Source organism: Pan troglodytes, chromosome 10 (assembly GCF_028858775.2).
Source record: "Pan troglodytes isolate AG18354 chromosome 10, NHGRI_mPanTro3-v2.0_pri, whole genome shotgun sequence".
NCBI lineage: Eukaryota > Metazoa > Chordata > Mammalia > Primates > Hominidae > Pan > Pan troglodytes.
Window position 1 is genome coordinate 68,071,461 of NC_072408.2, and position 16,674 is coordinate 68,088,134.

At 42.0% G+C, this 16,674-nt stretch overlaps 1 protein-coding gene across 9 annotated transcripts in view; it reads right to left on the reverse strand.

The window, feature by feature from the left end:
* Positions 1–16,674, reverse strand: part of SMCO2 (single-pass membrane protein with coiled-coil domains 2) — a 76,616-nt gene that overhangs the window by 34,074 nt on the left and 25,868 nt on the right. Inside the window, exon 1 of one of the 9 annotated variants that reach the window (XM_054664421.2) lies at positions 1,740–1,827. The exons of 4 other annotated variants lie outside the window; for them this stretch is intronic. The gene's annotated coding sequence lies outside the window, so the exon portion shown is untranslated. Of the gene's footprint in view, positions 1–1,560; positions 1,657–1,739; positions 1,828–16,674 lie in introns of those variants that run through there. 4 more of the 9 variants (XM_016923753.4, XM_054664419.2, XM_063786868.1 and 1 more) reach the window with 4 other exon arrangements.

A 16,674-nucleotide genomic window follows, 5' to 3' on the forward strand; every position in this document is an offset into this window, starting at 1 on the left:
TTTTCCCCACCTCCCACCTCCAAAGATGATCTAGACCAGGGCTCTCCAATAGAACTTTCTGTGTTGATGAAAATGTTCTCTACACTGTTTGATACAGTAGCTACTAGCCACATATTTCTATTGAGTACTTGAAATGTGGCCAGTGCAACTGAGGAACTGAATTTACAGCCACACATGCCCAACGACTATCATGTTGGACAACTCAGAATTTTCTAGAGCAACGGTCATCAAACTATGGCCAGCAGGCCAAATCCAGCCTGTCACCTGTTTCTAGAAATGACATTTTATTGCAACACAGCCACACCCATTCCTTTACAAATCGTCTATGACTGCTTTTGCACTGCAATGAGAGAATTGAATGGTTGCAAGAGAAATCATTTGGCATAGAAAGGCTAAATATTTACTATCTTGCCCTTTACAGAAGAAGCATGCCAACCCCTGTTCTAGACTATCACCTTCTTCTATGATGTTGGGTGTTTGCTACGATCCATCAGTTGAATGCAGTAAATAAGAGCTTAAACTTTGGAGAGTCAAGCTGAGTTCATAATCCAGCATCAACACTTCACAGCTGGGCCTTATCTTACTGTCTGGGGGCCTCACTTTTTCCTCTGTAGAATGGGGCTAACAATAGTAATACTAATATTATTAGAGATGTGAGGAGTAAAATTGTGCTTAACATGGCATCAGGTAAATAGCAAACACTTGCCAATGTTATCAATCTATCTATTAAAATAAAAGCTGTGGAAATGGGAGCAATTAGTAACGTTTAACTTCAAATAACACAGTAATAAAAATAATGCTTACACATGTGCAGCACTTTCAGTTCATAAGGCACTTTCACTAAGTTGTTTCCTCTGACCCTCACGATTACCCTGTGGTTAGCCAACCATGGCACATCTTGTTACCTCTATTTTATCAGAGGAAGAAACTGAAACACAGAGATGACCTGGGACTTGTCCAAAGTTTTATTGCTAGAAAATGGTAGAATCAGCATGGAAACCTGCAAATTCTGACTATAAGTTTTGCAGTCATCCTACTATTACACATAAAATTAATGCCCAATGCGTCTTAATGGGTTGGCTAACAGCCATCTTACCTCAAAAACAATCCATCTTTTGAAGCCAACTTTTGACTAGTGACATAGTGCAAGTCCTTAGTGCTCAAAGTGTGGTCTGCAGGCCAGCAGCCTCAGCGCTTCCAGGGAGCTTGATGCAAGCTGTCCAACCTAGTGCAGATACTAGATCCCACCCAGACTCATTGAACCAATGTCTGCCTTTTAGCAAGGTTTCAGGTAATTCATACACATATGAAAGTTGGGAGTTACTCATACTCTAGACCTTTTAAAATAGACTCCTTCTTCTCCCTACACCCCATGTCTTCATTCTTGTATGCTTACCCCATTGGCTTTCTAGGATTGTTTGGTACAAATGGAATGAATCCCTCCTCCTTCCCCCATATCCTATAAAAACCTTTAAAATTACACATTTAGAGAAGCATCAGTTTCAGTTACAAGGAACAATCAACTATTTTATAAGACAGTTGATGAAATCGCTAACTTACATTGTGAGGGGATTTCTCCAGGCCTGACCACCCAGATTACCCTCTTGGTTCCTGCTACCTGGACAATTTGGGATCTCAGAAATTTGTCAAAGCCATGGTACTAATAATCAGGGATTCGACGTCACTATAGGCTCCTGACAAGGTCATAATGAGATGGTATGCTGTGAAATAGTATATACCTGGAGATAGCTTTGCTCTTCCCAATTTGGTAATCCCAAATATCTGTAAGTTCAATGGAATAGACTAGCAACAGTCAAGTTTTCCTGTTCCAGTGGTGCCAGAGCCTCCTTTCCTCAGCACCAAAGGCAGAGAGGAACCATTTGAGTGGTAAACACCAAGGCAGGTAAGTGTGCTGCTGGACTTTCCCTTTATGACATTTTACTTGGAATGCAGTGCCTGTAACCCCCTCTCACGAGATTCTAGGTGTGCAGTGCTCTCCTGACTGGCTTCTACCTTGCCCTTCTAGCCTGCCTCTCAGCCTCCTCACTTCTCTTGCTAACTCTGGAGACTAAGTCCTTCTTCCACCCCAGCCCTCTGTCCATCCATCTCCTGGCCTCTGATATGGTATTCTGGGATGCTCTTCCAATCTCAGCTTCTTCTACCACATCTGCTCCTTTCGTCTCTCACTTGAACAGAACATCTGGCTTTCCCACAGAGGTTCAAAGACTGACAATGAAGGACATGCCTTCTACCAGTAACAAGCAAGCATTTGATCTTCCTTTTTTTATTTTATTTTATTTTTTGAGTCAGACTCTTGCTCTGTCGCCCAGGCTGGGGTGCAGAGGTGCAATCTCAGCTCACTGCAACCTCCGCTTCCAGGGTTCAAGTGATTCTCCTGCCTCAGCCTCCTGAGTAGCTGAGATTACAGGCACACTTGGCTAATTTTTGTATTTTTAGTAGAGACAGGGTTTCACCATGTTGGCCGGGCTGGTCTTGAACTCTTGACCTCAAGGGATCCACCCATCTTGGCCTCCCAAAATGCTAGGATTACAGGCGTGAGCCACTGCACCGGGCCCAAGCATTTGATCTTCTTGCAAACCAGGGATGCTCTTACTTTATACCTCTGTGACCTCGTCTCCTTCGAAGTTCCTCTTATTATTACACTTTTACAACACACCTTTACCTTCTTCCAGGACTTCAGTGCCAGGCTCACATTTCCCTCTCCCATTATTCTTGGTGAACTCAGCACCCATGGAAAGGGCCTAACAGTCTGACCTTACAAGTCCTAAGCCCCTGCTCTTAAGACACTCCTCTTCACCTATCAAAAACATTCAGCACCATGGAGATAAAACACAGAACAGTTCTTAAAAACATAAACTTTAGAATCACATCAGTGTCTGAAACCTGGTTTTGTCATTTATTAGCTTTTTGATTTGGGTTAAAATTTAATCTTTGTCTGAAAAATTGGTTTACTAAGATCTACCTAATTGGCTTGTTGAGAAGTTAAAGGCACCAGGTGAGGAAGGAGTTTCAGGTAAAGTGGCTGACGCACAATAGGTGCTCAAAAAATGTTGTCAAAGGAATGGAATGAATGCATACATGGTAGGCATGATTTTTATGGCAACATTTTAGGTCTCGTTATCACCCTGAGCATTTCTTCAGCCAAAAGCTCAAGTTCAGATGTGTCACCTTTCTTACGGTCTGTACTGCATGCCCTACCTAGTTAGGAACCAGACTCCATCAACAGCCCTCCCACAATGCCTGCTGGGCTAGTATCCAGCCTTCAGTCCCCACCTTATATCATGACTATGCTCCTACCTTTGGTTGTCCTGGGTGACCTCATATTTCTTTAGGAAAAATCACAAAATTCTTACGACTAGTTCCATCACAAAATAACAATAATAGTAACAGCTACTACTTGCTGAGTGGTTACTAATGCGCTAGGCAGTCTCCCAAGTGTTTTACATATATTACCTAATTTAATTCTTACCACCTTTTGAAAAGGAAGGGATCTTGGATTTAAACCCAAATCCAGTTAGTCTGGCTCCAGGGACCATGCCCTAAAGCAGCACTGTGTAGACCACACTTCGCATACTGGGTTCCCACAGGTACTCAGCCAAACTCTTTTCTCTCTCTCTCTCTCTCTTTTTCTTTTCTTTTCTTTTTCTTTTTTCTTTTTTTTTTTTTGAGACAAGGTCTCCCTCTGTCACCCAGGCTGGAGTGCAGTGGTTCGATCTCGGCTCACTGCAAGCTTTGCCTCCCAGGTTCACGCCATTCTCCTGCCTCAGCCTCCTGAGTAGCTGGGACTACAGGCACCCGCCACCATGCTCGGCTAATTTTTTTTTTTTTTTTGTATTTTTAGTAGAGATGGGGTTTCACCGTGTTAGCCAGGATGGTCTCGATCTCCCGACCTCGTGATCCACCCGTCTCGGCCTCCCAAAGTGCCGGGATTACAGGCGTGAGCCACCGCGCCCAGACTTTTTTTTTTTTTTTTTTTTTGAGACAGGGTCTTTTTCTGTTGCCCAGGCTGGAGTTCAGTGGCACAATCACTGCTCATTGCAGGTTCAACCTCCTGGGCTCAAGCCATCTTCCCACCTCAGCCTCCCGAGTAGCTGGGACTGCAGGCATGCACCACCACAACCGGCTAACTTTTGTATCTTTTTGCTTTTTGTAGAGACAGGTTCTCACCATGTTGCCCAGGCTGGTCTCGAACTCCTAGGCTCAAGCAATCCTCCTGCCTCAGCCTCCGAAAGAGCCAGGATTATAGAGATGAGTCACTGCGCCCGGCCTCTTCTGAGTCTCTGGTTAACTCCAAAATATATGGGCCCCAACAGCTGGTTTCTGTCTTCCTTATCTCCTTCCCACTCTGCCAGCCCCTGAATGCTGCCAGCTCCCTCTGTGGGCGGTGACCTCGCCTCTGCCTTACTGCACTGATCAAGCCCAGCTGATGAGAATCTTCTCTCCACTGCCAAACAACTCCTGTGTGTAGACTTTTTTCCATTCAAAATATTCCCGTGTTTACCCTCATCATCTCCCACTCCCCTTCTATCTCAGAGAAAGCATGTGTGCACTCTCTTTCCTAAGGTTCCCTTCGTTCAGACCCTTGTTGGTTTTTGGGGATTCTATTCCATTAATTATAAACGCTGTTTGCAATTTCAAAACCTCTGCTTGAGTGCCTCTGCTGGCATTCCATTGGGAGCTCCCAATTTCTTTGAGGAAACAGATGTATAAGTATACTTCTGACATCCTCAGGCTCTGCCTCCGCACCGTTGCTTTGCTTCTGTATTTAAATCTGCTTCTGTTTTCTCTCTTTTAGGAAAAAATGATTTCTTCACTCTGTATTTGGGCTGCCATCTTATCTCTCTCCTTTTTAATAAAGATTTCTCAGGATTTCTCATGACACATTGCTCATTACATATTCATATTTTAACTGCTTGTGGTATGGCTTGTTGATTGCAAGGTTTTTGTTTGTTTGTTTGTTTTTTGCTTATTTTCATAGTTTGAGAGCTGTTAGTCATCCAATTTCCCTGGTGGGTTGGGAACAGCGCATTTGTTTCTCACACTAATTTGACCCCAGAGCCTTTTCTGTGCTCAAAGCATTGTGTTTCATGGATTGTGCTATGGGAAACCCTTTTTAAAGATTATAGAGAAGCCTGGCACGGTGGCTCACACTTTAATCCCAGCACTTCCGGAGGCTGAGGCGGGCAGATCACTTGAGGTCAGGAGTTCAAGACCAGCCTGGCTAACACGGTGAAACCCCGTCTCTACTAAAAACACACAAAAATTAGCCGGACGTGGTGGTGAGCACCTGTAATCCCACCTACTCTGGAAGCTGAAGCAGGAGAATTGCTTGAACCCTGGAGGCAGAGGTTGCAGTGAGCCGAGATCGTGCCACTGCACTCCAGCCTGGGCAACACAAGCGAGACTCTGTCTCAAAAAATAAAGAAAGAAATAAAGATTGTAGAGAACCTAAGTGAAGTTCCCAGCCTACGGGAAGAATCACAAACAGCAGCACCCACAAACACAGGGCATCCTCATAGTTGCATCTTGGATCTCATGACCTTGACCTTGACAGCTTTCCTGAACCATCTCTTCTCATCCAGTGTTGTAACCTCTTGGTGCTGCAGAAACAGACTTCCTCCCAGGCCAGAAGCTGGCTCTAACCCCAACATCTGCTCCACTCCAGCAGGAGGGATGGTGTAGTTCCAGCTTGTCCCACCTGCCAGCCACCAGGCCACCCCCTGCTCAATGAGTCCTGAGACGTGACACTTAAGAAGGGTATGGGATCCCAGAGAAAACCCTAAGCCCTAAATATGTTAGCAAAAGGCTTCGCCAAGGGCCCAGAGATTTCAGGAAGTAAACTTAGAGGGGAGTAAATATGTGTTGATTTATATTCCCACAGGAATCTAAACCTTTTAATGAGTACCTTTCCCTGGAGGGGTTTGTAATATTTTAATTTACTCTCAATTACTATTGTGAAACTAGTAGTTAAGTAGGCTACTCTGGTTTGAATGTGCCTCTTTTTAAACTGTGCCAGTACAGACAGATATCTGCACACTACTGAATACCTCCGAGCTTAACTTCTGTCATTAATAAAATGGGGAAACAATAGCTACCTTGCAGCTTACCGTAGGTATGCAGTGGCTTTATTGTACATAAAGCTCCTGGAACACAGTAGGCATTAAAAAGAGAAGTGACAGTCTGGAGGAGTCAAATACATAAAACCTCAGGCGGCGAAGATTTTGACCTCCGGGAGAAAGAGAATATTATTCATTCTACATCTGGGAAGTCCCTGGCTTCTAGCCCTTTAGTAAAATGATAAAATCACTGTTTTTAAGGAAATTGAGTTCAAAGAAAGAGAAAGAAAGGGAGTAAGGGGGAGGGAGAGAAACTGTGTCATTTCCTATGATAGTAAAGAAAGTTCTTGGAAGCTGAAACTCTCCCGTTAGACTCTAAGCAAGAGTGATGTCAGAGCTGGAACTATAGAAATTGTTAGCACATCGAATGAATGAAATTAGGGCAGGTAGTTCCTACAGGGCTTCACAGATATTTAGGAAAAAAACATCATTGTGAAATCCCCTTATGTGGTGGTAATAGCAACCTCATCTCTATTATCAAATGTTCATCAGTTACAAATCTAAGGCTCTGTGCTAAGTAAGGCAGAGAATAAAAGGATGTCCAAACAGTCTTTAACTTCAGTTTAGATAAAGATAAATAACAACAATAGTTAGTAGCACGTTGATTGCAAATAATGGCTTATGTAAGTGCTACAGGATTGTAGAGAAAGAATTATGGAAAGAATGCCTACAGAAGGGTAGCCTGGATTTTCTAATACTTTCCAAGAGTTTCACACAGTAAAAGAGACCTGAATCAAATATTGTTCTGATGAATGAAGAAGAGGGAAGAAAGATTTCCAGGGAAGGGGAGCTTTCTTAAATGCCAAGGTAAGGGATTTAAAGTTATCTAGAAGTTGATGAAAAGAAAGTTTGTCTGACAAATCGTATTGTATAAAAGTAATTGTAATTCAATGAATGTTTTAACCAGTTAAACAGAAGAGAAGGCAATGGTGGAAGACACATTTATATAAGTAAATATTCATCGTCATATCTATACAGCCAACTCTCCTTATCCGTGGGTTCTGTGGATCCAAAATATTTTAAACGTTACCCTAAGCGAACTAACACAGAAACAGAAAACCAAATACGGCATGCTCTTACCTGTAAGTGGGAGCTAAACATTGAGTACACATGAACACAAAGGAGGGAACAACAGACGCTGGGGCCTACTTGAAGGTGGAGGGTTGGAGGAGGATGAGGATTGAAAAACTAACTATTGAGTACTATGCTATTACCTCGATGATGAAATAATCTGTACACCAAACCCCCATGACATGCAATTTACCTGCGTAACAAACCTGCACGTGTACTCCTGAACCTAAAAGCTAAAAAAATCTTCAACAATATAAAATAACAATACAACAATAAAATAATAAAAGTTGAAGAACAATGCAATATAATATTTACATAGCATTTACATTGTCTTAGGTATTAGAAGTAATCTGGAACTGATTTAAAGTATACATAGGAGGATGTGCATAGGTTATATGCAAATACTACACCATTTTATATCAGGCACGTGAACATGCGGGGTGGTTCCTGGATTTCAGAAAGGAGGAAAGAAAAGGGAAAAAGACAGGAAGGCAGGCAAGCACACTGGCAGAAGGGAGCTAGCGAGGATTTCTGTGCCAGGACTGACTTGGTCATATCATGCCCTTACACAGAAACCGTGTCTTCCTTTCTGAAACCTGGCTTGAAATTGACGTCAGGACATGGTTTCTGGGCTGTTGGAAAAGGAAGCAGTGGTTTCTGGGCACTGGTGTGGGTTTTCCAAGACAAGCCCTGTGAGTCTCATTTCCTTTCCTTTGCATAACAGAGCTAAGGCTTTTGTAGAACACTCGAATCTTGAAGAACACGGGTTTGAACTGCGAGAGTCCACTTATATGAGGGTTTTTGAAAATAAAAGTTACCCCGAGTGTGCCTGCCTCTCCTGCCTTCCCTTCCACGTCCTCCACCTCTTCTGCCTCTGCCACCCCTGAGACAGCGAGACCAACCCCCGGCTTCTCCTCCTCAGTCTACTCAACCTGACGATGACAAGGATGAAGACCTTTATGATTCACCTTTATGATTCACTTCCAACATAGTAAATATGTTTTCTCTTCCTTATGATTTTCTTTATGACATTTTCTTTTCACTAGCTTACTTTACTGTAAAAATATGGTATATAATACAAATAACATACAAAATCTGTGTTAATTTACTGATTATGTAATTGATAAGGCTTCTGGTATACAGGTGGCTATTAGTAGTTAAGTTTTGGGGAGTCAAAAGTTATACATGGATTTTTGACTGTGTGTGGGGTTGGTGCCCCTAACCCCGGCATTGTGCAAGGGTCAACTCTATTTATTAAGTACCAATAACTGTCCTAAACACCTTGCATATATTAACTCATTTAATTCTCAAAATAGTCTCATGTGGTTGGTATCATTGTCTCCATTTTACAGATAAAGATGGTCTCACAGAAAAGTCACGCAACTGGGAAGTGGTAATACATGTTACATATGATTTAGATCTAATTTTAAAAATAGTTAAAATTAATTTTAGATTTGTGATATTTAATTTCAAGGCAGATGAGAACTTGTGATAGGTTTATGCTACTTATTTCCCAATATGTATTCTCCATTTTGCTGTCATAACAGAATCCTGAGGTTTTAGCCCAATGCGTGCCTGCACAGAAAAAAAACACATTTTCCTGCCTCTTTTTCATCTCCAGGTGACTAAATTCTGGACAATGTGAGTTAGGTGGAAGTGTATGGGCAACTTAAAATGAGAGGCATGCCCTGTGTTCCCCTTCTCCTGCTCACTGGTGGGGATGTGAGGATGTGAGTGTGATGGCTTGAGCAGCTATTTTGGGCAATGAGGAAGCCCACACCCTAAATGATACCCCATTGGGATAGGAGAGCAGACAGCTGAAAGAATCACGGTCCCTGTCCAAATCATGAATATTTATTTATTTATTTTAACTTTTATTTTTGGTTCCGGGGTACATGTGCAGATTTGTTATATAGGTAAATTGTGTGTCACAGAGGTTGTGTGTACAGGTTATTTTGTCACCCAGGTAATAAGCATAGTACCTGATAGGTAGTTTTTGATCTCCACCTTCTTCCCATCCTGCACCCTGAAGTAGTTCTCAGTCTGTTGTTCCCCTGTTTGTACCCATATGTACTTGATGTTTAGCTCCCACTTGTAAGTGAGAACATGTGGCATTTGGTTTTCTGTTTCTGTGTTAGTTTGCATAGGATAATGGCCTCCAGCTCCAACTCTTTCAGCTCCATCCAAGTTGCTGCAAATGAATGATCTCGTTCTTTGTTATGGCTATGTAGTAGCCTGTGGTACATATACACCACATTTTCTTTATCCAGTCTACCATTCAAATCAGGATTTTTTTTTTTTTTTTTGAGATGGAGTCTTGCTCTGTTGCCCAGGCTGGAGTGCAGTGGCACGATCTTGGCTCACTTCAAGCTCCACTTCCCGGGTTCATGCCATTCTCCTGCCTCAGCCTCTCGAGTAGCTGGGACTACAGGCACCTGCCACCACACCCAGCTAATTTTTTGTATTTTTAGTAGAGACGGGGTTTCACCGTGTTAGCCAGGATGGTCTCGATCTCCTGACCTCGTGATCTGCCCGCCTCGGCCTCCCAAAGTGCTGGGATTACAGGCGTGAGCCACCGCGTCTGGTCTTTTTTTTTTTTTTTTCGAGATAGAGTTCTCACTCTGTCACCCAGGCTGGAGTGCAATGGCACAATGTCAGCTCACTGCAACCTCCGCCTCCTGGGTTCAAGCGATTCTCCTGCCTCAGCCTCCAGAGTAACTGGTACTACAGGCGCCTGCCACCATGCCCGGCTAATTTTTGTATTTTTAGTAGAGATGGGGGTTTCACCATGCTGGCCAGGCTGGTCTCGAACTCCTGACCTCAGGTGATCCGCCCACGTTGGCCTCCCAAAGTGCTGGGATTAGAGGCGTGAGCCACTGTGCCAGGCCGGGAATTTTTACATAGAAGAATAAAACTCTATCTTTAAGCCATGTTAATTAGGGGTTTCTATCACTCACAAAAATTTAATGTAGATAATATTAAATTTAATTGTTTGTAGACATTATTTAAACTTTTAAAAAACCTTTATTTACCCTATTTATAAGTTGACTTATTCAATTTATAAGAATTGCATAAGTGCTTAGAAAACTTTTACTTATGCTTATCAGTCCCTTCAGGCCTTTGAAATGTTTAAGAGGAAAATATATAAAATGTATAAATTTAATTTAAACTCTTTCAGGAAGTTTAATTAACTAGTTGGTAAATGAGGTTAATTGTTTGAGGAATTTAATCTGTTTAATTTATTCATTAATTGAACACTCATTAATCAAAGAATGTGTGAAAGCAATTTTTTTAATAAAAATTAATTTATAAATAGAACACTAATGCGCTTAAGTTAAATTTAGATTATAAACTAGGTTTTTAAATTTGTAATTTAAATAACTGCATATTAATTTAAGCACAAGCGGATACAATTAGGCTTTTCTGCATACAAAACCTTTTCTCAGACGTTTAACAATACAGCTGACAGCAGATGAGAAAAATGGAGACATTGAGGAAGCTGCAAATATGTGAGGAATGAGAAGAAAATTTTAATTTTTCTGCTGGTGCAAAACAAAAAAGAATGAGATAGAATACAAATTTTCTCACATTCTTTTTCCAGCTAAAACATCAACCATCCTACCTCCCCTAAGATGAGATAACAAAAAGATATTACATTTTATTTTTAACCAGAAGTACTGGTTACGAAGTTTTAAATTATTATGTCTTATGTAGATTCTGACCTCACCTGTACTCTCAGTGACTTTGTACAGAAATCAGTAAGATGCTTTGAAAGAAACACTGTGCAATGAAAGTGCCACTGATGTGTCTAGCATTGACATGCTTTTGGCTGCAAAGACTTGAGCCCACACGTCGCCTGAAACCTTCAGTCATTTGAAGCTGTGATTTCAAGACCCAGATGCTGACAGCTGCTCAGAGTGCTTCTCAGGAAGAGGCTGGGACTTCCAAGACCCCATTCCTGGGTTGGGTGATGAGTGGTTCTGATACTGTGAAACTCACAAAAGACTATGTAATGATACCAACCACGTGAGACTATTTTGAGAATTAAATGAGTTAATATACACAAGAGACTTTGTGAGTGGGACAAAGAGAACTCAGAGAGTGTCTGATCTACCATGGCTGGCTACATAATTTGGGGGCCCCAATGAGAAATGAAAATGTAGGGTCTCTTGTTCAAAAATTATTAAGAATTTCAAGACAGTGACAGCAGAACGTTAAATCACACGTGAGGCTCCTGGGATTGCACAGATCGCAGGCCTTCAAAGCTGGTTAGTAATTTGTGCGGCCTGGGGAGTCAGGGTTCAGGGGAGGGTTGTTAGGCCTGCCACCAAGAGGACGAGAAACTGATCGGGGTAGCCAACCTCTGCCCTCTAGACCAGTGGTCCCCAACCTTTTTGGCACCAGGGACCAGTTTCGTGAAAGACAATTTTTCCACAGACAGTGGGAGGGATGGTTTTGGGATGAAACTGTTCCAACTCAGATCATCAGGCATTAATTAGATTTTCATAAGGAGTACAACCTAGATCCCTCACATGCACAATTCACAGTAGGGTTTGTGCTACTGTGAGAATCTAATGCCTCTGCGGCTCTGACAGGAGACTGAGCTCAGTAGCAATGCTCACCTGCCTGCTGCTCACCTCCTGCTGTGCGGCCCAGGTCCTAATAGGTTACCAGTCCTAACTGGTACCTAACAGGGTACAAAGTCCACAGCCTGGGGGTTGGGAACCCCTGCTCTAGACCAGCACTGATGGTAGGTTTTATACATCAGTGGAGTTTCACGTAAAAGTTTGGGGAAAAAAATGATTCTTCTACCAGGAAAAATTAAAAGGGAGAAAAAACAAAAAGGAAGAAACTGATTTTAATCCTTTTATTTTATACTTTAAATAATTGTTAAAAACCACACAATAGTCGGGTGCAGTGGTGCACACCCGTAGTCCCAGCTACTCAGGAGACTGAGGTGGGAGGATCGCTTGAGCCCAGGAGTTTGATTCCAGCCTGGGCAACATAGCAAGACCCCATTCCTCCCCCACCCGCCGACCAGGTTACACACTAAGAACAGTTTTTCATTGTAAGAATTCAAACAATATAAAAATATACAGACTTTAAAAATGAGGAAACGCTTTACTTGCCTTATAATTCCACTTCTCACCCCAGAGGTATCACTATCTTGATGTGCATTCTTCCCAAGGACATTTATCCATGTGTTGATGCATATCTATATACATATAATGTCTTTTATATACTCCAATATTTCTTTGTTATTTCGTTTTTTTTGAGATGGAGTTTCACTCTTGTTGCGCAGGCTGGAGTGCAAAGGTGCGATCTCGGCTCACCGCAACCTCTGCCTCCCGGGTTCAAGTGATTCTCCTGCCTCAGCCTCCCGAGTAGCTGGGATTAGAGGCATGGGCCACCATGCCTGGCTAATTTTGTATTTTTAGTAGAAATGGGGTTTCGCCATGTTGGCCAGGCTGGTCTCAAACTCCCAACCTCAGGATTTTGGGATCCACCCACCTCGGCCTCCCAAAGTGCTGGGATTGCAGGTGTGAGCCACTGAGGCTAGCCTCCAGTACTTCTTTGTATATAACATTGCTGTGATCATGCTACATGTTCTGTCCTAAAACTTTTTATTTCTTAATATGTCATGGAACATTCCATGTTAGTCTTATACATCTTCTTCATTCTTTTTAATTATTGCATAATATTTCACAACATAAATTATCCTAAAGTATATAAGCCATTGATTCCTCCTATTCCTGAATATGTCATTTCTTTTCAATTTTGGGGGGTTGTTATTCTTATCACATATAATGCTACAATGAATGTCCTTGTTTGTGCTTCTTTTTGCACATACAAGACTTTGTTCTTTTGCTTTTGGGGATAGATACCTATACGTAGATTTGGTGGGGCAAGAGAAACTGAGATGCAAAAAACCTACTCCACAGCATGCAGGTTTTAATGGTAACGTTGATCAAAAAGATAATAAGCTTGGTAAACTTATAAACTGTGTTCTTCTGAAAGCAATTTGTGATTTTATACTAAAAGCCCTACAAATTTATCTTATCTTTTGACCCAGAAAATGTGCCTCTAGGAATAATCAGAGATCTTTGTGAAGACACCTCTCTATAAAGATACTCATAGCTATTCTATTTGTAATAGTAATAAATATTTCGATATTCAGAAAGCTTGTACCAATATGCCCACCAGACTGTTAAAATATTAAAAATCATTTGTTATAAATGATACATAGATGCTACTTGGAGTGCTTCTCCCAAATGCCCCCACATGCCTGCCTCCTGGATCCTCCCATGAAATTAGGCCCTGCCATTCAAACACCAAGGTTAATGCCTGGAACAGTCTGGGGCCTCCAGAACCCAGCTCTGGCCTGACAGCCTGGTCATCCTGAGTGGTGGGTCCATGCCTTCCTAGCTGTTAAATGCTTTCTATGTATTTTCAATTTAATTCCTAGAAATAATGTAAAAGTTCAACGATAGGAATTGATTAAAAGAATTATGATAATGGAAGGCCATGCAGCTATTAAAAATGGTGCTCTGCCATGGAATACTATGCAGCCATAAAAAAGGATGAGTTCATGTCCTTTGCAGGGACATAGATGAAGCTAGAAGCCATCATTCTCAGCAAACTAACACAGGAGCAGAAAACCAAACACCACATGTTCTCACTCATAAGTGGGAGTTGAATGATGAGAACACATGGGCACAGGAAGGGGAACATCACACATTGGGGCCCGTTGTGGGGTGGAGGGCCAGGGGAAGGACAGCATTAGGAGAAATACCTAATGTAGATGATGGGTTGATGGCTGCAGCAAACCACCATGGCACGTGTATGCCTATGTAACAAACCTGCATGTTCTGCACATGTATCCCAGAACTTAAAGTATAATAATAAAAAAAGAAATTTGCCAATCCAAAATATAGAAAATAGGAATTAAGCAATGTGTTTAATACCACAGAAAAGGCAGGTAAAGAGAATTGTAAAACGTTCACATGGAAACATTTTAAAACTCCAACCCTATCGCCCATTATCATCCTATAAATAATTGGATGCAGAGGTGTCCTTTTAAAACAAAAAGGTGCTCTGAAGATATGATTGGAATATATTGCCAAGTGAGGGGAAAAAGCAGTATACAAAACAATACTCATTATGTAATCCCATTGGAAACATTTATTCATATTGATTCACAGAGAGGGCCAGGCATGGTGGCTCACACCTGTAATCTCAGTACTGTGGGAGGATGAAATGGGAAAATCACTTGAGCCCAGGAGTTTGAGAGCAGCCTGGGCAATATAGTGCGGCCTGTCTCTACAAAAAATTTAAAAATAAGCTGGACATGGTGGTGCATGACTGTGGTCCCAGCTACTCGGGAAGCTGAGGTGGGAGGATCACTTGAGCCAGGGAGGTTGAGGCTGTAATGGGCCATGATTGCACCACTACACTCCAGCCTGGGCGACAGAGTGAGACCCTGTCTCCCTCCCCCACAAAAAAGAGATTCATAGAGAAAGTCTAAAAGAAACAAAAATGTCAACAATGGTTATATCTGGATGATGAGATTATACTTGATTTTTGACACTTGCTCTTTTTGCTTACCTGCAGTTTTCTTTTCATTCTTTGCAATAAGTTTGGCAAGTCTTATAATTAGGAAAACAATGTGTTGCTTTAAAAATAAACTAAAACTAATGCTAGTTAACAGGAAAAGGCAGGCTTTTTTCTTGATTTGTGCAACATTTGCTGTACTTACTTGAATTCAGCTCCCTGGGGCAGGGACTCAAGGGTAAGCCAAGAAGGCTGACAGAAGCTCAGCAAAAACATCTGGAGGGATGGAGGCTGGGGATAGAGGGAGCAGAGGCAACCATATCGGCCAACATTCTGTCTCCTTTCACTCTTTCTACTTCCTTTTGTTCAGACAGTTTATTTTAGTGAGGCCTCAGGCATTTTTGAAATTCTGCAGCGTGGGGAGCTGCCAGGGTCAGCCTTTCTGTTCTTTCATGTCTGAGCATATGTGACAGTTTTTCAGAGAATATATATAAGAGAATGTTCCATTCTCTAGTTGGGCTTTCATCCAAGGTATAGATTTTCAGAGCTGTGGACACAGCCACTGAAATAGCACTCACATGCCCCGGCACAGGATGGGGCAGCAGCTTTTATCTCAGTAGGCTCTGGTTAGAATGGTCTTTTCATAATGATAAACCTTTGAACAACAGGGAGTGTACCCAAGCCACAAGGAAGACTCTTGACCACATTTGGAGGGCTGACATGGAACATGTCTTCCCACCTAGCCAATTCCTGGAGAAGGTACTATCATGGCCAGGGACCTTGTATGATATGATGGATGCTCGACTCCAGAATTTTACCTGCTTAAAAACTGGGGGCCAATCTACAGAATGTCTCCCTTTGGCCATTGGGATAGCAACTTGAAATGCTCAGTGAGACCCCAGGAGGAGCAGGCCATGGGCTCTAATGCTCTGAGATTGTTGGCATCAAACAGAACTCCAGAACCATAGACTTCATGGGACATTTTTACAACCATGGGCCTAGGAAGAAAGCTACAATGCCCATAGTAGGTGGTCCCTTAGTGACGTGATATCAGAAATGAACCTTCTTCTGAAAAGAGAACCACCATACAATCCAGCAATCCCACTACTGGGCATCTCCCCAAAGGAAAGTAAATATATCAAAAAGATACCTGGCTAGGCATAGTGGCTCTTATCTGTAATCCCAGCACTTTGGGAATCTGAGGTGGGAGGACTGCTTGAGCACAGCAGTTTAAGACCAGTCTGAGGAACGTAGTCAGATCCTATTCTACAAAAAATAAAACATTAGCTGAGTGTGGTGGTGCACACCTATAGTCTCAGTTACTTGGGAGACTGAGGTGGGAAGATTGCTTAAGCCCAAGAGGTCAAGGCTGCAGTAAGCCATGATTATGCCACTGCACTCCAGCCTGGGAAATGGAACAAGACTCTGTTTCAACAAGAACAAAAAGATACCTGGACTCATATGTTTATTGCAGCACTATTCACAACAGCAAAAATATAGAATAAACCTAAGTGTCCATCAGTGGATGATTGGATTTAAAATGTGGTAGAATGTGGAAAGATAGACCATGGAGACTCAGGAGGGTGAAGGAGTGGGAGGGGAGTGGACGATGAGAAATTACTTAATGGGTACAGTGTATGTTATTCCGTTAATGGATACCCTAAAAGCCCCAACTTGACCATTACACAATCTATGCCTGTAACAAAGTTGCACTTGTACAATTTATACAAAAGTTATACAAACTTAATTTATACAAAAAAGAAGTGAGCCTTCTTTACTCCCACTTTCCCTAGTATCCACCCTATGACTCCGCAATCCTTCTGATAAAGCTTCATTCCTCAGTATGATTAAAGAAAAGGTCCTTACAAAATTGTAAATATCCTTGGAACAGTGTCCTATCAGCTATGATCTCTTA